Here is a 20,508-nt window from a genome sequence, read left to right as displayed (position 1 = left end):
GCCCTGGCAGCCCTGCGGAGGCACGTTCTCCAGTGGGAAGCAGATGGGTATACCCAGGGCCAAAGCAAGCTCCCAAAAAAGAGAATCAAACCAAACTGTTCTCGGCTCCCCGGCCAAGAGCTGGAGAAACCTGCCTCTCTCTGGGTCTGGAAACGGGAGGGAGGCGGGGAGGAAAAGGGAGCTGGCAGGGCAGGATGACGGTCGGAGCTCTTTAGCACAAGCTGCTGCGAGCAGCGCGTGGGAGCCCTGCCGCGGAGCCAAGAGGCATATGCACGCTCCACATGCCATCAATTGAGGCCCCGAGTCCTAAGTGAATCACACCGGGAGAGCGATTGCAAAACGGTGTGTTTCCACTGCAATCCGGCAGGTCTGTGCCTGGAAGCAAAGATCTTCATGTCAAAAAAAAGCCTGAAAGTGTGGCTGGGCGGGTGGTGGGCAGAACGGGAGCTTTTGGAGAGAGATGAGCACACAAAGAAGTGAAGGACAACCCAGACCCTCCTGCACGATCTCAGGAAAAGCTGAAGCAGACGATGTGGGATGTGGCCCCATGTTGGCCTCTGTGTCTATCTGGTCAGGCTGGGCTGGGCTGTACTTTTCTCTCCTGACCTGGGAGAACCACCCATCCTGTCTTCCACTGTCACTGCTGCCTTGAGCCTGGGCCACGGTCTTGGGTTCAAAAAGATGTAGCCACACACGGCCCACAGCACTGCAGGGAAGGCAGGCTGTGGCGGCTGCGTCCCCGATTTGTGCCAGGTCTCTCGCGTCTGGCCTGACTCACTCACTTCACCTGACTTGACTGCCCAGGCTCTAAGTTTGCAACCGGGAGACAATAAAAATTGTCAATAAGAAAAGGCCCAGAAGAGGAGAGGGTAGAGCTCAGTGGGAGAGAGCGTGCTTAGCAAGCACAAAGTCCGGGGTTCAATCCGCAGTACTTCCACTAAGAAAATTTAAAAGAAAGAAAGAAAAAAATTGAATTAAGAAAAAAAAAAAAAGACCAAGAAAAAAATGGACCAAAGTAGAGCATGTAAGACAGGCTAAGTGTTTCTCTTTTATTGATTTCCTCAATCTTTCTGAAATGTGTTTTAGCAGCTGAAAAGCGTTTTGAGAGTTGTTATTAAAATGACCACAAGCACTTTCAGTGATGAACCAGGGGATGTGCAACGCTGTCTCTTATGACCCGAAAGGAATTTGTAATAAATTAAGATGGAGACACATCAGAGGCATGATGTCCTGCACTTTCTGTCTCACACGCAGATGGGTGGCAGCTGCCCACCACTCACTCCTCAGCATTCGGAGGCACGAATAATCTCTCCTCTCCTTCCCTCCCACACACACCTGCTGGTGCCTCCCATCCAGCCGCTTGGCCCTCAGAACATTCCAGCATCCTTCCTATTGGCAACCTGCTGTTCCCTCATCCCCTGTCTGAAGTGTCTCTCGTCCTCTCTACCCTGCCATTCCAACTCCTCTCCGATCTTCACAGCCCTACTCAAGTCCCACCTCCTCTAGGAAGCCTTCCTACCCCTGCTCCAGCCTCTAGCCCCTTCCCGTGCTCTGAGCACCACATCAGTGTTTCCCGCCCTGCAGGCAGGCAACTCCTCCTTCACTCTGCACCAGAGCCGCATACCGACTGTTCCATCCATTTGGAAATATTTTGCATTAAAGTCAATTCAGTTTCTGTTAATGCTTCCTCAAATCAACTCACTTTCCAGGAGACGTGATTTCATGATACTGACATGGAGAAGTACTGTCATTTACTCTAAAATTGTAACCATAAAAATAAACGCAAGCAAAACCAAACATTATTAGGTCTCAGCCAAACCCATCGTCCGCCCGGTTACAGATCACAACTCCTGCCCTTTGCCCGAGAGCTGCAAGAAGACCGGCTCTTCTCTTGGAGAGGTGGTAAAGATGCCTTACGCCAACCTGGGATGTTCCCCTTTAGAAGACTGGAAGAGAAACATTCAAATGCATGTAACCCAACAGTACCCCAAAAACCTGGGGACCCATCATTCCATGGCGTGTGCATTCTGTCACCTGATACGCAGAACACTGTCCTGTCCCCCGTTTAATGTGTGAGCTTCTTGTTTTATTCCCAAATGGAACAGGAAGCTCTGTGCAGAACAGTTTCTCCAGACTCACAGACACAGAAGACAAACTTATGGTTACCAAAGGGGAGAGGTAGGGATGAATTAGTTTGGGTTAGCAAATACACATTACTATACTGCTATGCATAAACATATAAAATACAGATTTATAAAATATAAAACTATACTATTACAGACAAACAAGGTCCTAAAGAATAGCATATTCAACAATTTGTGCTAACCTGTAATGGAAAAGAATAGGAAAAGGAATGTATGTACAACCGAATCACCATGCTGTATATCAGAAACTAACACAACCCTGTAAGTCCACCACACTTCAATTAAAAAGGGAAAAAAAGAACAGCTTCTCCCAGGCATCTACCAAGACGACTACACAGTTGAGCTCACAGAATATATCTGATGTATGCTTTGATTAAACTGGCGTCCCAAACACGATTACATCTCTTCTTTGGTATCTGCAAGTCCCAGGGGTGGGGGAGAGCGAGGGACTCTGCAATGACAGCATCAGGGATTCCTTCTGAAGTTAACCTCCTCCAAACTTCCGTGCAGAGCATCCTGGGCTAAATGGTCGGGAGCTTGGGCTTGTATCCTAAGCCCTCTCTGAGGAAGCTGGTGACTGGATGCAGAGCAGACTTGCTAACCAGTAACTGAAGAACCAACATTCTCTCTCATCTCTAGGACTGCATGAACAAACCTCATCAAGCCCCCAGGCATCCTTAAAACCTCAGCGCACGAGCTCCTCTCCCGCTGAACTCCTCCACCCTCGGTGGGCACGCCAGACACCGCCTTGGGCTGCAGCCTGCTCATTCATGACCCTGCAGTTCATCTCTCTGGGAGCTTCTGCAAGGCAGGTCCTGCGGCCTCCCCAGCTTTCCCTGCAGGTGGCAGGGGGTCAGTGGCACGGAGCCCACCCGACTCTTCCCTTCTGTTATAAAACACTCCAGGACTCACTATCCTGGCTGGGGGAAAATAAAAGTCCCTATCAGTTCTGTCAGCATTTTTATAGGTTTAGGGTTTTATTTCATGCCATCCATCAGATCCTCAGTCCATCTGGAACTGATTTTGGTGTGAGGTCTGGAGAAGGAATCTAACGGCATATGCTATTCAGTTCAGTTAGACAGGTTCTGAAGCCCAAGTCCATTTACGGAATGGTCTTCTCACTGCTGATGTGAAATGAAAACAATTTCCAATATCAAATTCTTTGGGTTTTTTGTTTTTTTACCATTTTTTATTGAGGTATAGTTGATTTACGATGTTTATTAGCTTCCAGTGTAAGGTGATTCAATTATACACATACATACACACTCTTTTCCAGATTCCTTTCCATTATAAGTTATTACTAAATACTGAATATAGTTCCCTGGGCTACATATATATAGTAAGTCCCTGTGGTTAATTTTATATATAGGAGTGTGCATATGCTAATCGCAAACTCCCAATTTATCCCTCCCCCCTCTTCCCTTTGGTAACCATGTTTGTTTTCTATGTCTATGAGTCTGTTTCTGTTTTGTAAATATGTTCATTTGTGTCATTTTTTTTAGATTCCACATACAAGTGATATCATGAGATTTCTTTCTCTGACTCACTTCACTTAGTATGAGCATCTCTAGGAGCTGCAAATGGCATTATTCCATTCTTTTTATGGCTGAGTAGTATTCCATTCCATATTTATCCAGTCATCTGTTCATGGCATCAAATACCAAATTCTTACTGAAATCATAATGAACAACATTTCCTAAACACGCACAATATGCCAGGCACAGTGGGAAGCACTTAGCACAAGGTCGATACCACTGTTGTTAACCGCACTTTACGGACAGGGATGCTGAAGTGTATGTCGACAGGTTAAAGCAGCAGTTTTCAAAGTGGGGTTCCCCAGTCACCACAGCAGGAGCAACACCTGGAACTTGTTCAAAACGCAGCTTCAGTGCCTCCCAGACCAGCGCAGTCAGAGCCTGAGGGTGGGGCCGGCCCCCCGTGGTTTAACCAGCCCCCAAGTCACTCTGTGCACCCTCTATTTTGAAAACCACTGGTTGAAGGAAGCTGCCAGGTGCCACAGAGCAGGTAGGCTAAAAGCAGAACGGGACCCAAGCAGCTGTACTCCAGAACCCCTGGGTACCACCTCTCAGAAAGGCATGACGGTTCCAGGTCTTCTGAGCGGGATGAACGAGTGCCATGATTTCCCGGACAAGACTGCCTCCCCTCTGTTGGATGCTAAAATCTCTAAAAACCAGTAGCGCAACCCTCCTTCCCACGACAGACATTTCTGAATGTCATCACCCCTCTACCTAGCTCTAAACAGCGCTGAGGAGCTAATCACAGCAGCAGTAGTAACAATAATACGAAATAACAATGATACAGGAATGGCAGTAACAATAGCTAGCTCCAGCTGACGGCGGACCACGTGCGCAGGGAGCCTCCACGCATTACCGCGCTCACCCCTCCTAACAGCTCTACCAGGTAAGTCCAATTCCTGTTCCTTTTTCAGACGAGAAAAGGGTTCAGACAACCAGCCCAGATTGCACAGCTAGCAAGGGACAGAGCCAGGACAGCAATCCAGCTGGCCAGCACACTCCTGTCACCGGGGCTCCAGGGGCCTCAGGAATACACAAATAGTCCTGCTCCCTGACCCCACGGGGAGCTCTGGGTGAGAGCAGTCTGCAGGGCGAGGCTGGTCTGAGCGACCCAGGTCCCTCCATTCAACCCCAGGGAGAAATTTACTCCCTGAAACAATTCCAGGCTGCCCTCAAGCCACAGTTCCCAGACTCATCAACACACTGGCATCACCGGAGGATGTTTTAAAACATCCAGAGCCAACGCCACACCCCGATCAAGTAAATCACCATCTCCCTCCGGTGCCCACCGGGTGTGGTCACGTCAGGGATAGTTGTTCTCAAGCCAGTTTCTGGGAAGGCTCAGAGTTCTGACACAGCACTACCGGCAACTAAGCATACAAGGATTTAAATCCTCACAGGAAATGCATGAGAAGCAGCTTCTACAGCAGGAAGGAAAGCCCCACACCAAGGACAAAGGGAAACCCGCGCTGCGTAACCCAGTGAAAACTGTCTCTGCAATCAGAGTTCTCAGCACACCACCGAACACCCAGGAGACAGAAACCCACCTTGAAGAACAGGACCCCTACCACTGGGGCTGAAGCTCAAGTTCACCCACAGCTGACAACATGCTTAATTGCTCCTAATCAGCCACTGTCTTCCCGGGAGACCAGAGGGCAGACTCCCCGAGGAGAAAGCAGGGAGGCCCCATGGCCCCAGGCAGCAAGCAGCCTTGGGTCCTCACTCTCTCTGCATAACCACCAGGCCCCCGTAGGAAAAATAATTCTAGCAAAGCGCCACTAAGGCTTCCAGTCTTCTCCAGAACCTTCCACCGCCTCGCTCATCAGGAGAAAGCACGCCTCTCTTGGCCAGACACAAAGTTGAACACCTTACAGCTAAAGAAGGACTGCAGGTGAAGTGAGAACAATAAAACGTTCCCATTTGCGCCTTGCCATTTGTCCTGAACACAAAGCTGGCCTGTGTCCATGTGGAGACCACTCTCCAGGAACAGCCGGAGGAGTTCACCTTCTGGTTTGTCTCTGATACTTTTTAAGCAATGCAATTGTTTAAAAAACATCCAGAAAAGGCTAGAATTGCAAAGACTCCACCTTCTGTCTTACAAGCAAAACAATCGTCCCATCTCAAGCAAGCGGAGGGTTCTTGTCCCTCAGGGGACATATGCCTTCAGGTTCTTCATTGGGTCAGCTTGCTCCCGCTCCCAAAGTAACCGATTAAGCCTAATTTTCCTGGGCCCTGAGTACAGAACCAGAAACTCACTTTAAAAATCAGGAGGCGACTAGAAACACCACAGCCACGCATAGACCAACTCCCACAAGGCTCTCTCTTGGGCAGAGCACGTGTGAGCTGGAGTCAGAGAAAGACCTCTCGGCAAACAGAGCAACGTCAGCACATGTTTCCTGTAAAAGGCCAGATAATGCATACAACTGTTGCAAGAACTCAGCACCGCCCCCCATGGGAGAGCAACCGCAGCTCTAGGTGACAGCAGTGAGTGGGCGTGGCTGCACTGCAGTAAACCTTCATTTACAAGAACAGGTGGCAGGCTGGATTGGGTGCGCTGTCTGCCAACTCTTCCGGTGTGTTGAAAAGGGGAGGAGAGATCACCAGAGGTCCCACAACCGAAGTATGTGCATGTGCACGTGTGTCTGTGTTAAAATCAACCACACAATCTTAGGTTGAAACTTCAGATCTACCCTCCCAAGGCGGTCAGAGGGGGCTCGCTTCTCTTACTAGCGCTCGGGGGGGTGGGGGGGGGACCTGTCCTCATTCATCTAGCACCTCCCCATTTACACAACAGCGCCGCACCCACGGCTCTGCCACCACTAAGTGGGGACATGCAAATAAGACGGGGAGGTGGGGGGGGCACAGCCCTCCAAGGAATGACACAGCAATTAGCACCAAGATGGCAGAAGACCCAGTGGACCTTGAGGCCCAAGACGGCGGAGGATTTGACCCCCAGGAGGCCCCGAGCTTCATTATACGCTCACTGTAACGTATCAGCATGGGAGATGGCTCTCTCACAGGCGCCATGACAGTTCCAAGGCAGACTAGAAAATGTCAAAAAGTGGGCGGTGGCCCAGTTCCTGGGAATCCCAGCCTGTGCCCCAAAGTGGTTGGAATAACCCTCCCACTTGTTAGCACATGAAGCTACCACGCCCATAAGAACTAGCAACCCTGCCTCGCTGCCTCTCTTGCTCCCTCACCTTTTGAGACAGTCCACGCTCTGTCTGCAGAGTGAGTATCTGCTTTTATTTTAAACTGAGCACCCAATCCCGTGCCTCATGGCCTCTCTGGCCTTTTGTCTCTGACTAAATCTACCTTCACTCAGCGGTGGCTCGCTGCTGAATTCCTTCCTGCGTGAAGCCAAGGACCCTCACTTGGTGGGGCATGTCCCAGGGACTCAACCGAGACTTGGGACGCAGACATCCTCTCGCACCCCCTTTTCCCCTGTATCACAAGGGGGCAATGGTTGTGTTTGCTCCATCCCCCACAATACACCAGGTGGCAGGCAGAGTGCCAAGCACACTTCAGATGCTTAATGAACACATTTGAATCTCTGGATTACAAAGGCAGGCTTATTACCCTCAGGACCGCTCAGAACATGGAACATGCAATGGTCTGCTTCTGCAACTGCACTGGGGAAAATTACAACTCTTCTCAGCAGGAAGTGAAGCTTGGCCCTGAAGAGGCCAGAAAGCACGCCCTTGGTGACCATAAGGAGAGAAGAGTGTGGATGCACTGGAGGCTAGAAGGCTGTGTGAGACGGTTGGCCACATGCTCCCAGGAACGGCCCAGTCTTGCACGGCCTGCTCTCTGATTTTTCAAGAACAGTTGGAAATCATTTTATGTGAGTTCTCTCAATTTTTAAATGTTGGCAATTATCTTTATTTTACAACCTTATGCATATTACGTGTGCCACCGCTGTCTGAGGGCAAGAGTCCACCAGTTCAGGATCCCTGGTGTGTACTGCGGGCAATGGAAAAATAATTACAAACTTGTCAGGAACTGCTCCGCCCAGCACCTCCAGGACTCGGCCTAGCTTCCCGCCCCAGTCTCTGCACTGCGGATTTTCATCCAACCACTTTCCACATTATGACGGCTCTCCTACCCTGCTTTGCCCTAGAACGCCCCCGGCCCCGCACCGTGTCTCCGCGAGGCTGTTGCTGTGGTGCTCTGTCCTGCCCGAGGCTGTGTCTTTACCCACAACGCCTTTGACACCAACACTTTTCCTGTACTCCCGTAACAGTCCAGTGCGCCAGCGAGAAAAGCGTATGTTATCTGCTGTGGACACTCAAGGGTGACTTGGTCTGATCGCTTTTTCCCCGGTTTTCCAAGGCAGAGTGAGGCTCAGCTTAGGGAAGGGCTTTGCCTAACGTCGCAGGTTAGCCGCTGGCCAGGCTGTGTGAGGGCGCCTGACCCCCAATCCTAATTTACCACCATTCCACAGGCATCTCTGGCAAGCCTCTTTCTAGAAAGGTTTCCTATAAAATGTGGATCATATCTCATCAGGCTGTTACATCAGTTTAGTGGGTCATGACCTATATTTTATAAACAAAACAGGAGAGAAAATAAAAATAAAAGAGGATGGGATGGAATAGAAGAACCCAGATTAGACGGCATTAGAAAGGCAGATACGCTTTTCTGAAATCTGTCTTTCAAGGGGTGTGTGTATATGTGTACACGTGTGAAAACTGCATCTCCTTGTATGTTTCTTCCATGGTTTATGGTCCCCAAAAGTCTGAAACCCACTGTTCTAAAGTACCAGGCTCCCAGAGACGCTTCGGTTTTAATTTTAACTGGAAACCATCCTCCATCTCAGCTGGGGATGGGAAGACAGCACCCCGAGAAGCACCCAGCAGCAACACGACAAGACACAGCAACAGCTACCACAGTCACGATGCAGCTCGTGGCTACTCAACGTCCATGCAGCGCCAGGCGCGGGGCCCAGGCCTCACCTGCGTGATTAATGCCGTTACGCCCGTAGCTCCCCTGGAGGACAGGCGCTAGCTGGTATCACCCGTGACCAACTGAGGGCACAGCCAAGTTAAACAGTGTAACCGAGGACCCACAGCCAGCCGGGGTCAAAGCCTGGACCTGACCCCGGGAAGCCCAGCTCCAGAGCCATACGCACAACCATCACACCCTCAGCCTCTCCGAGCAAACCCACCCAGAGCTGCGCCCTTACCCTTCAGCTAAACTCAGTCAATGAAAATTACATCTTTTGGCAAACACTTCCAATTGCCTTGAATAATTAACAGCAGCAGTTGCTCTGGAAATGGCACGAGCCTCGTGTTAGAGGCAGGTGTACGGGTTCGCACACCCAAGGGGAGGAAGGGAAAATACCACGTCAAGATCTCGGCTGCAAGATGCAGTCCCAGATGCCAAAGAAGAAAAACACCTTGTGGCCAGAGAGCAGAGGAGACGCCTTCAGGAGTGGTGTGGCGAAGGCCTCCGTTCTAGAAACAAAGTGCACGAGGGGCTTCAGAACAGGAGGACTCAAGGTGCACAGCATGGGAACGGAGGGCGTTTACCAGCACAACAGACGTCTGATGTTTATACTCTGCACCTCCTCCCTCTAAAAACCTGCGACCTGGCCTATCTGAACATATCGTGCTGGCCAAGACGTCGGCCCGAAAGACCCGAGTCACCATAGCTGACAAAGTCGTGCCCCTGACTTCGTGCACTTTGCTCTCCAGAAGCCCAGGCAGACCCTCACGCAGCACCTACTCACTCTTAGTTTGCATACAGTGCTAACCAGTCGACTGGTTTCCTATTTAAACCCGCAGCCACGTGGAAGCAGGCAGGCAGGAGGACAGCAGTGCACAGGTCTACGCACAGCTGCACACCTCACATTACTGAGCACCCGCTGTGTGCAGGGCATCAAACCAACGGCATGGCCTGCGTTTCCTCGTGTAATACTCACACGACCCAGCAGGGGCACGACCAGCCCCCACTTCACAGACGGGGAACCGGCGCAGAGAGCCTCACCCAGGGACACCGCCCGTAAGCGGCAAGGCTGGCTTTGAGCCCAGACGGCGAGGCCCGGAAGCACAGGGGCACAGCCACTGTTCCGCAGCACCCTCGCACTGTGGGAACTCCGTGAGGAGGGAGCCCTCGGGGACGCCAGGCGCAGAAGCCTACAACCACCTGCTTTTCTGTCTTGTCTGCTGCTCTAGGCCCAGTGGTCGGAGTGGGACCTGAGACACAGGTAAGCGCTCAGTACACATTTGTTAACAGAAACACGGGCGCACATGCTAGGAGCCCTGACGCCACCACTGATACTCGTGCCATCAGGAAAGGAATGTCACCATCATGCCACTGGCTCTCTTCAATCTGATTTTTCACAGATGTTCAAACTATACAACTGAACTAAATATTTCAATACAAAATAGACTAAATGGATAAATGCCTTGAAAGACTCAAAGAGCAAAGTTCACTCAAGAAGAAATACGTAACTTGAATGGCTCTCTATTTATTAAAGAAATATCATTTATAGTAAAGGGCTTCCGACAAAGAAAACTCCAGTCAAAGACAGCTTCCCTGGGGAATTCCAACAAATATTTAAGGGCAAAATAATCCAAATTCTGCATGAAGTCTTCACAAAAAATCTGAAGAGGAGGAAACACTACCCAACTCATTCTTTGAGGCCAGCATTGCCCTAACAGCAAAGACATTGCAAGAAAACTACAGGACACTTGGTCACATAAACACAAAAGTTATAAACAAAATGTCAGCAAATTGAATCCAACAATACACACACAAAGGGTAACACCTCCTACCCAGACAGAGTCTGTCTCAGGAATGCAAAGTTAATTTCACATTTGTAAAAGCAGTCGAGTCATAAAATGTAAAAAGAAAAATCACCTCGCCTACACAGACTCCTGAGAAACCACCACGCCAACCTCCAACGACAGCGCCTGGCCAAGCGGCGGCAGGAGGAGGTGTCCTCCACTCTCCTGACTGCGGGGACGGCCCTGGGGCGCACCGGTTACCTGGAAAAGCAGAAGCAGTGGAATCATACCCAGCTTGGAGACAAGGCTTTCCCGGTGTTTTGTGAGATAAAGAATTGCGGAGGGTTAACGTTCAAACAGCCGACACGTGTACACAGGCAGCTCTTCTGCCCGGTCGTTTATCTGAACACTCGCTGAACTGAAGGGCAAGTAAACACTTCTCTAAAATCCCTGGAAGCAGAAAAGGAGCTCATTTGCTGTTTTTTAACTGCGGCTCCTTAGTGATACATGCTGTAATAACACTGTTAGCATGTTCTGCTTTTAGATACACATATTAAATAGGAACTATATGTTTCCATAAAAATGTGGTTTTGCTCACGCCTTATGCACAAAACCGTCAGACTGCCAGGCACAGGACAAGATGCTGAAGTAATGTTTCCTCACGTGTGGGCGCCACACCTGCCCCCCGGACTCTCTACGAGCAGTTCCTATTATCTGCTGCTGTGTTCCGGGGAACTCCAAAACCGACTGGCTTACAACAGTTTCTTTTGCACAGGGTCATCTGGTTTGGGAGTTCAGGAAGAGCTCAGAGGGCGGTTCATCTCTGTTCCATGTGGTGTCAGGTAAGCAGCCACTTCAGTCCCGGCCCGGTGCCTTGGTGGGCCTTGGTCTGTCTGTCTGTCTGTCTGTCTCCCCCTCTTTTCCGCTTGGCTGGCACCTCTCCCAGGATGGTGCCCTCAGGTGAGTCATGTGTCTTACTTCCAGGAAACTGGAAATACTTCCAGGAAATGGAAGCTAGTGGGCCAGCCAGACACTACAGCCCACATCAGCACCACGTCTCCGTTCTGTCAGAGCAGCCACAGGACCCACCGAGGTTCCGGGGCTGGAGAAGTGGACCCCAGCTCTGGGTGATGAGGGAGGGGCCACCCTGCAGAAGAGCAGGAAGGATGGGAGAGACTTTCACGGCCATCTTTGGAAACTACAATCTGCTCCAAGGAGAGTCCCAGTTTTGCTCCTGTATGTAAGCACATTGCTCATCTGCCCCCAGGTCCATCCCCCACCCTGCCCTGTGCCCTGGGTGGGGCAGTGGGCTGACTTTGCTGGGCTGCCGTCCTTACCCTTCCTTGTCCACCCAAAGGGATTCAGAGCAACAGGAGACGATCAGTGGGTGGGCAGAGAGAAGGGTCAGAGTCCTTACTTCTCCACACCCCATCCTGGGGATGGCGCCCCAACTCTGTGGCCACCACCTCTGTCGGTCCCCCACCCCATCCTCAGCTCCAGGAGTCAACCAAGCTATCACACCATCTTCTCCGAATTTACGCGTGATTACCAGCCTCCCACTGTCACCAGACCCCACCTCCTCCTGGTTCTCCTAACCATGCCCACACACCTGTAAACAGTCCTTCAGAGTCTCTCCAAAATCCCAGTCGTGGGGAGGGTACAGCTCAGGGGCAGAGTGCGTGCTTAGCACACACGAGGTCCTGGGTTCAATCCCCAGTTCCTCGATTAAAAATAAATATACCTAATTACCTACCCCCGTCAAAAAAAAAAACCAAAATCTCAGCTGAGCGGCCCCTCCATCTCCTGCAGACCCTGACCCAGACACTTTCCACAGTGCCGGGCTCCGCCCGGGGGGACACTCACACCCTCTGCCGAATGGTGAGCCTGCTGGGGAATTAGGCTCGAGTAACCCTCTTACTGTCAAGGCTAACTCGCTACGTGATTTAACTAACGAGAAGAACCACTAGCAATCATAAAGATCACCAGCTAAACAGAGTTAGTCCAGGTCACCAGAATTCTTGAACTTGAGTGGGACTGGACAAACCCTACCAGCTGCCTGGAGCCACCCACACTGGGGTGGGGTGGGCGCGGGGTGGGCACACTGGTGGCAAATATGATTATCTCTTTTATTTCTCGTTGGATTGGCAGCCGCTGGGCTGTGGCACATCCATCATGCTGAAAAAGTGTGCTATGTCTGTGGATTAAAAATTAATTTACTGTCCAGCCTGGCTTCCAGCTTGATGCCTTAATTGAGTTTTGTTATGACAGTGGTGCTGAGCTCCAAGGCATCATTCAGCCTGGGCTGGAGGGCTCAGGATTCGGGGAGAGGTTTATGAGCTCAGTAATACAATTATCCTCCCGCACGCACAGAATGGTCATCTCCAAAGTCGCTCACAATTCATCCTGGGTTCTTTATGCACATGGAACTAGGCACAGAGTTATTGATCTGCTTCCTCAAAGACACATTCAACAGTCTCGAGTCTCTAAGGGAAAGAACGGAGAACTCGATCCTCGTGCTGAGAAAGCCCCTCTTTGGAGAAGCACGTTGATTAACTGGGTTAAACACTTAACTGAGGGGCTACTGTACGCTCAGTGCGCAACTGAGTGTCACATAATCCCCCCAGAAGCACAGTGATGCTTTCAGCCAAGTGCAACTCAACAGCATGGGTAAAAGGGCAGCTCTCTGGCCGAGAGGCCTCCTGAGATTCCTCTCTTTATTTAAAGGGCATGTATGCAGTGCTGGCTTCGCAAGAGCAGCATCGCAAGTATTAACCCTCACAGCCATCAGGGCATCCCTAAGACTTGTCTCATGTGGTTCCCATTTTGCACGTGAGGAACCAGAGGCCTCTCGTCCGCCTCTCTCCACGGCCCCAACAACCTTCGTCATGTCAGCCCCAATGTTCCCGAGGAACATGCCACCTCGTGAGCTGGGTTGGCCATACCCCAGACGCACCCCATGGAGCCGTGACAGTGCCCTTTGATGCCCTCCTTCCTTCTGGAGGCGTGTCCTTGCATGTCCAAGGGCTGGTCTGGACGGTGCACACTTGCCGGGAGACGAGGTCACCCTGGTGGCTGTACAGGTGGCTTGTGCCTCATTAGGGGCCCCGGGGTGGGACAACCCCTTCTCAGGCACTGGCAGGGCTGCCACTGACTTCTTTCCCTTTCCTTATTTGGCGGCAAACATATACTGTGTGACCACTGCCTTGAGTGTGCGTAATTGACAGCCACTCGAGAAATGAACAAAGAGAAGTCGACACACAGGAGAGAAGGGTTAGTGAAGCGACAGCTACGCCGCATCAGATTACAACAAATGATGTCGAGAACTTGTGTCCACTTTTAATAGGGCTTGGCACTCCTTCAGCACAAATGCAGAAGTGTTATTTCAGCAGCTCAAAAAATGGGAATTATTGCAATTATGTATTTCTCAGTCTGTGAGCATTTGAGAGTTTACCCTCCACAGGGACTGTCAAGAGGAATTCACCTCCTAAAAAGGGGAAGGACCACTTCTTACTTACACCAGTGAGGTTTTCCACTGTGGCAGGATTCAGTAAAAAGGTACAATTTCCAACAATCTTCTCATTTAAAAACAAAAATTGACAGCATGATTCACATTCAGAATATATCAAGTAATCTCACATATCAAAAAGGAAACAAGGGAACAAAAGTTAAATTCAAATGACTAAATGAGATGAAAATATGTTCAGCCTCACCAGCACCCAAGGGCATGCAAAGTTCCCATGAGACGGGCAAAAATGTACAAATCTGCCTGTCGAGTACTGAAAAGGCGGGAAAGCAGGTTCACTCACACGGTGCTTGCAGGAGCGTGAGATGGTCCGCCAGGTAGAGGGCAAGTGGGAGAACCCGCTGAACCCAACGCGTGCGCGTCCTCCGAGCCCAGTCATTTCGCCTGGACTCACTCGCGTGTACAGTGCTGAGTCTGCACACACTGCATCCCAAACATTAACCCTGCAGCCGTGAAAGCACTGCACCCAACACAGAAAAAGGGAAAACCCAACAGGAAGACGAGTAAGGAAAACTCATCAACCCAAATACGCCTCCAAGACGCGAGGCAGCGCGAGGACAGCAGTGAGGAATCACATGCCCAGTGCAATACGCTTGTGAAAAAACCTACATTAAAGAACAGCACTCCAGTGTAAACAGAGGCACTGTTTACAACAGCCAAGACAGGGAAACAGCCTAAATGTCCGTCGAGAGATGACTGGATAAAGAAGCTGTAGTATGTGTGTGTGTGTGTGTGTGTGTGTGTGTGTGTGTGTCTGTACACACATACACACACACACAATGGAATACTACTCAGCCATAAAAAGATGAAACAATACCATCTGCAGCAACATGGACGGACCTAGAAATTGTCATACTAAGTGAAGTAAGCCAGACAGAGACAAATACCACATGGTATCACTTATAAGTGGACTCTAAGAAAAAAAAAAGACAGAAATGAACTTGTTTACAAAACAGAAACAGAATCACAGACATAGAAAACAAACTGACGGTTACCAGTGGGGAAAGGGGGTGGGGAGGGATAAAACAGGAGTGAGATTTGCAGATACTAACTAGTATATATAAAACAGGCAAACAGCAAGTTTCTTCTGTACAGCACAGGGAAATATATTCAGTATCTTGTAGTAACCTACAATTGAAAACATATACGTGAATGTGTATGTATGACCGAAACACTATGCTGTACACCAGAAATTGATACAACATTATAAACTGACTATACCTCACTTACAAAAAGACATCTATTTTCCGAGGAGACAGACAGACGGTTACAGATATCTAGGTACACAGATACACGTACCTACGTATGTAAAACTTGGAAGGATACACAATATCGTAGTAACATAATGGACGCTTCTGGGGCTTGGGGCAGGTAATGGAGGAGACGCTATAAATCAAAGAGGAATTTAGCTTTATTCATAATTTTTAAAGGGCAATATGTACCATTGATCTGGTCTCTTCAATAAATCGACGACATGGAGGAAAGGATGTTTTCAACTTAAAAAGAGACTAAAAAGACGTGACAGCCAATGTACTACGTCAAGCTTGACTGGATCTTGGTTTAATTCTTTTTTAAAGGATAAAAGCTATCCGAGGAACAGCTAAGAATTTTTGCATGTGGGCTGGACATTAGATAATATCGAGGAATGACTGAATTTGGGGGTATGATAATGATATTGTGGTTATGCAGGAAGTGACCTTATTTTAAGATGATGCATAATGAAGTCACGAGGTGGCACAATGTCTGTATCTTTGACATAGTTCATCAAAAATAGACTGTAGATCGATAGATAAATAGACAGACAACCGAATATGACCAGTTTTTTAAAAGGCTGGGTCTATGTGGTGTGTCTGTGAGGGTTCACTGTACTATGCTTTCAATTTCTCCGTATGGCTGAAATTTTTCACAAGAAGAAGTTTTGAAAAGGCAAGAGCAATGCGTAACTTTTTGAAAGTATGAACGATGAAAATCACTGGAAGCAGACACCGGCCCTGTGAGTCCCCGGGACGGAAATCACACCTGTGTTATTGTCTCCTCTGCACTTTTCTTTTAAAAAAGGAAACTCCCAAATTAACCAAAAAGTGACACAGACAACACCAAAGTCCTGGGAATGCCGCCGTCTCAGGATTCCCCACCGCTAGCGGCCCAGAACAGGTCGCAGGAAGGAAGCGCTGAGTCTCCGAAACGGCCTAAGACGTTGGGTGGGAAGGAGCCCACTCACCTCCTCCGCGTCCCGACCCCACCCAGGGCAGCGGAGCTGAGGGCCGCGAGGGCGTCAGGCCGGGAGGGGTGCGGCGGGAGAGGCAGAGGCCGCGGGGCGCGTGCCGAGAGGGATTCTGCAGAGGGTCTCTTCATCGCAAGACTGTTCATGGCTTTCATACAAACCGTACCTGAGAGTGTAAATTGTGAAATGCACATTTTTCAGGGCAAACTGTAGACTACGAACTTTAGATATTCTAGAACCTTCTTCTCAGTCTCAAATTACAATCTGTAATTTCTGTCCTAGTGCAGAATGATGGCTTTGCTTTAGCGAAGTCAAAAAAATAAAGCAAAATGTTAAGGCTACAGAAAACAGTCCCACGAACCATGACAGAGGACTCCAACGCCTTCATATGAAGTGGATCGTCCCGACTCAGCAGCCTACCGCTGAGAGGAGGCCCCTTGTCCAAGCTGAACTCCTCCAGGTCGACGCGGTCTACATCCCACAGCCAGCACGGGCAACGCGCCCGCCGGAGCCGGAGCCCCTGGGAAGCTCTCCCGGAAGGTCTGACACGGCCCCCTCCAGAGAGGACAGCTCTCTGGGGACGGCACGTGCTCGGGTCGCACCAGAACGCCTGACAGGGCTGCACCTGACAGGCGGCGCTCGGCGTCCGGTGGATGTCCCCAGAGGGCCTCACACGGCCCCGGCAAACGGCCACCTCCCGGGTGTCTGCAGATTCCTTCCACAGGGTCTCTGAATGCTTCCGTAGCAGGGCCACGTTTCCACGCACTCGACGTGAACACTGCTCATGCACGGCGCTTCGATCACCCCTGCGAGCTCCTCCGAGAGAGGGATGAAAACGCCAGCTCCTACGTCATCCTCAGAGGCCACTGTTTTCTCCACGCTCAGCCCGAGGGTGAGTCGGGCACCAACGACCCCCGGCAGGAACCGCTTGCCGGTCAGATGGCACGGAGCGGTCATGCAGCAGAGCCGCCGAGAACCAGCTCCCTCTTCTCTCATCTCTGACCAAACAGAAGCATGTTGTCCCAGCCACCGAACTTCTGCGCTGGGTGCCAGCAACAGAAACGACGTGGCCGACTCAGCCGACAAGAGTCCAGGGGAGGGAGTGGGAGCACACAGGAGGTAAATAATGGCTGGAAGACAGGCTACCGGGATGCACTGCACAGCACGGGCAACACAGCCAGCATTTTGTAGTAACTGTAAATGGAGTGTAACCTTTAAAAACTGTATTAAAAAGGGACTTCCAGTCAAGACGGCGGAGAGGGAGGACCACGAGCTCACCTCTCCTCACGACTACAACGAAACCACAACTGAACGCTAAACCACCACCGAAGAAAAGACTGGAGCCTAGCAAAAAAGATCTTCTGCAACTGGAAACAAAGAGGGAACCACGGCAGGACGGTAGGAGGGGCGTGCTCACAATACAGCTGGGCCCCACCCCCCGGGGGTGGGTGACCCACCAGCTGAAGGTCAGCTGAATCACAGAGGCCCTCCCACAGGAGAGAGAGCTCTAAGCCCCACGTCAGGCTCCCCAGATCGGGGTCCCGCCACTGGGAGAAGGAGACCCCAGAACATCTGGTTTTGAAGGCCAGAGGGACTTGGCTCCAGGTGCCCCACGAGACTGAGGGAAACGGAGACTCCATTTGCTTGAGAAGTGTACACAGAAATTCACGTGTGCCAGGTCCAAGGGAAGTGGCAGTGATTTCATAGGAACCTGGGCCAGATCTGCCTGCTGGATTTGGAGGGTCTCCTGCAGACGTCGGGGACGGCTGTGGCTCATTCAGGGGACATAAAAGCTGGTGGCGAACGTTCCAGGAGTGTTCATCTGCATGAGCTTTCCTGGAGGCTGACATCTTGATTGGATCATCAGCCCCAAGACCCAGCCCCACCCAACACCTGTAGGGAAGCCTCAGGCCAGACAACGTACAGGGTGGGAACACAGCCCCACCCATCAGCAGACTTCCTGAGCCACAGAGGCCTCTAGACACAGCCCACCCACCTGAGCTCCAGGACCAAGCTCCACCCAGCAGTGGGCAGGCACCAGCTCCTCCTGCCAGGAACCCTCTAGTCCAGCCTCATCCACTGGGGGCAGATACTAGAAATAAGAAAACAACAATCCCAAAGCCTGTGGAAGGGATCCACAAACACAGACCAGACTCTACACTGGGACTGGCTGGACCCTGGCCCTTGGGTGACAAGAGAGGAGTGTACTGCTGGGACGCATAGGACGTCTCCCACAGAGGGCCACCTCTCCAAGGTCAAGAAATGTAACTAACCTACCAAAAAATACAACTAGATAGACAATATGAGGCGGCAGAGGAGTATCTCCCAGGCCAAGGCACAAGATACAATCCCAGAAGAAGAAACAAGTGATGAGGAGATAAGCAATCTATCTGAGAAAGAGTTTAAGGTAATGATGGCCAAGATGCTCAGAGAACTCAAGAGGAGTACAGATGCACAGAGCAAAGGTTTTGGCAGAGCTGGAAAACATAAAGAATACCCAGACAGCGCTGAAGAATAAAATCACTGAAATTAACACCACACTAAGGAACCAAGAATAGACTCAACGAGGCAGAAGGACGGATCAGCGAGCCAGAAGACAGATCAGTGGAAATCACTACTGCAGAACAGAAAAAAGAAAACGGAATGAAAAGAAAGGAAGATAGCTTAAGAGCACTCTGGGACAACATGAAGTGCACTAATATTCACATTACAGGGGTCCCAGAAAGAGACGAGAGAGAGAAAGGACCCGAGGAAATTTTTGGAGAGATAATCACTGGAAACTTCCGCAACTTGGGAAAGGAAACAGTCACCCAAGTCCAGGAGTGCAGAGAGTTCCACACAGGATCAGCCCAGAGAGGGACACACCGAGGCACACAGTCATCAAATAGACAACAATTAAGGATAACGAGAAAATATTAAAATTAGCAAGAGAAAAGCAACGAACAACATACAAGGGAACTCCCATAAGGGTTATCAGCTGATTTTTCAGCAGAAACTCTACAGGCCAGAAGGGAGTGGCATGATATATTTAAAGTAATGAAAGGGAAAAAACTTACAACCAAGAACACTCTACCCAGCAAGGCTCTCGTTCAGACTTGGAGAAATCAAAAGCTTCACAGATAAACAAAACCTAAAAGATTTCAGCACCAAAACAGCTTTATAACAAATGTTAAAGGACCTTCTCTAGTCATCAAACCATAAGAAAGGAGAACAAAAAGAAAAAAGAGAGAGAGAGACCTACAAAAGATTGCTTTGGCTGTTCGGGGTCTTTTGTGGTTCCTTATGAACTTTGGAATTGTTTGTTCTAGTTCTGTGAGGAATGTTCTGGTATTTTGACGGGGGTTGCATTGGACCTGTGGATTGCTTTGGGTAGTGTGGCCATTTTGATAGTGTTGATTCTTCTAATCCAAGAGCGCAATAAATCTTTCCATTTCTTTGTGTCATTTTGGTAACCTCCTTGGTTAAGTTTGTTTCTAGGTATTTTGTTGTTTTTGATGTAATGGAAATGTTTCTGCCAGTTATAAAATTCTGGTTTTTGAAGTGGGAAAAAAAAAGTGAATGAAGGGCCGCAAATGGCAAAATATACTTCTATATTATGAGTGAGCTGTATTCCATTACATACACATATATGTCTGCTGCATCTTCATCATCTATTCAACTGTTGATGTGTGCTTAGGGTGCTTCCCTATCTTCGCAGTTGTAAGTAATGTTGCTGTTAATAGCAGGGTGTATGTATCTTTTTGAGTTAATTCTTGTTTTGTGGTTGGCTTTATTCCTTTTATCACTATGTAAGTTTAAAATGCTAAAGCTCTAAACGTTCTTAGAAACTATGAACAGCACATACATGTAAATTTAAAAATATATGTGTAGTTACAAAATATGAGCTATCAAACGATCTTGAAAGACATGAAGGAAACTTAAAGGACAAATTGCTCAATGGAAGAAGACAGTCTGAAAAGGCTGCAAACTGTACGATTCCAGCCAAATGACCTTCTGGAAAAGGCACAGCTACAGAAACAATAAAAAGACTGTGGTTTCCAGGGGTCTGGGGAAAGGGAGGGAGGGAGGGAGGGATGAACAGATGGAGCGCAAGGGATTTTTAGGGCGATGAAATTACTCTGTAGGATACTGTAGTGGTGGCTACACGTCATTATGCATTTGTCAAAACCCACAGAATGTACAGCATCAAGAGTGAACCCTAATGTAAACTACAGACTTTGGTTGATCCATGTTGGTTCACTGATCATATCAAATATGCCACACTGATGAGGGTGGGGGAGTATATATGTGTCAGTGGGGAGGGATATGTGTGAACTCCGTATTTTCTGCTCAATTCTGCTGTGAACCTGAAACT

The 20,508-nt window shown here is 49.6% G+C and overlaps 1 protein-coding gene across 2 annotated transcripts in view; it reads right to left on the bottom strand.

The window, feature by feature from the left end:
- Positions 1–20,508, bottom strand: part of RIMBP2 (RIMS binding protein 2) — a 169,896-nt gene that overhangs the window by 128,370 nt on the left and 21,018 nt on the right. The window contains exon 2 of one of the 2 annotated variants that reach the window (XM_032471867.1): positions 10,541–10,668. The exons of the other annotated variant lie outside the window; for it this stretch is intronic. The gene's annotated coding sequence lies outside the window, so the exon portion shown is untranslated. The remainder of the gene's footprint in view (positions 1–10,540; positions 10,669–20,508) is intronic. 2 annotated transcript variants of the gene reach the window in all.

This window comes from Camelus ferus, chromosome 32, assembly GCF_009834535.1.
Source record: "Camelus ferus isolate YT-003-E chromosome 32, BCGSAC_Cfer_1.0, whole genome shotgun sequence".
Lineage (NCBI taxonomy): Eukaryota > Metazoa > Chordata > Mammalia > Artiodactyla > Camelidae > Camelus > Camelus ferus.
Note: the sequence above shows the minus strand (reverse complement) of the source record. Positions and strands in the feature narration are given on the sequence as shown.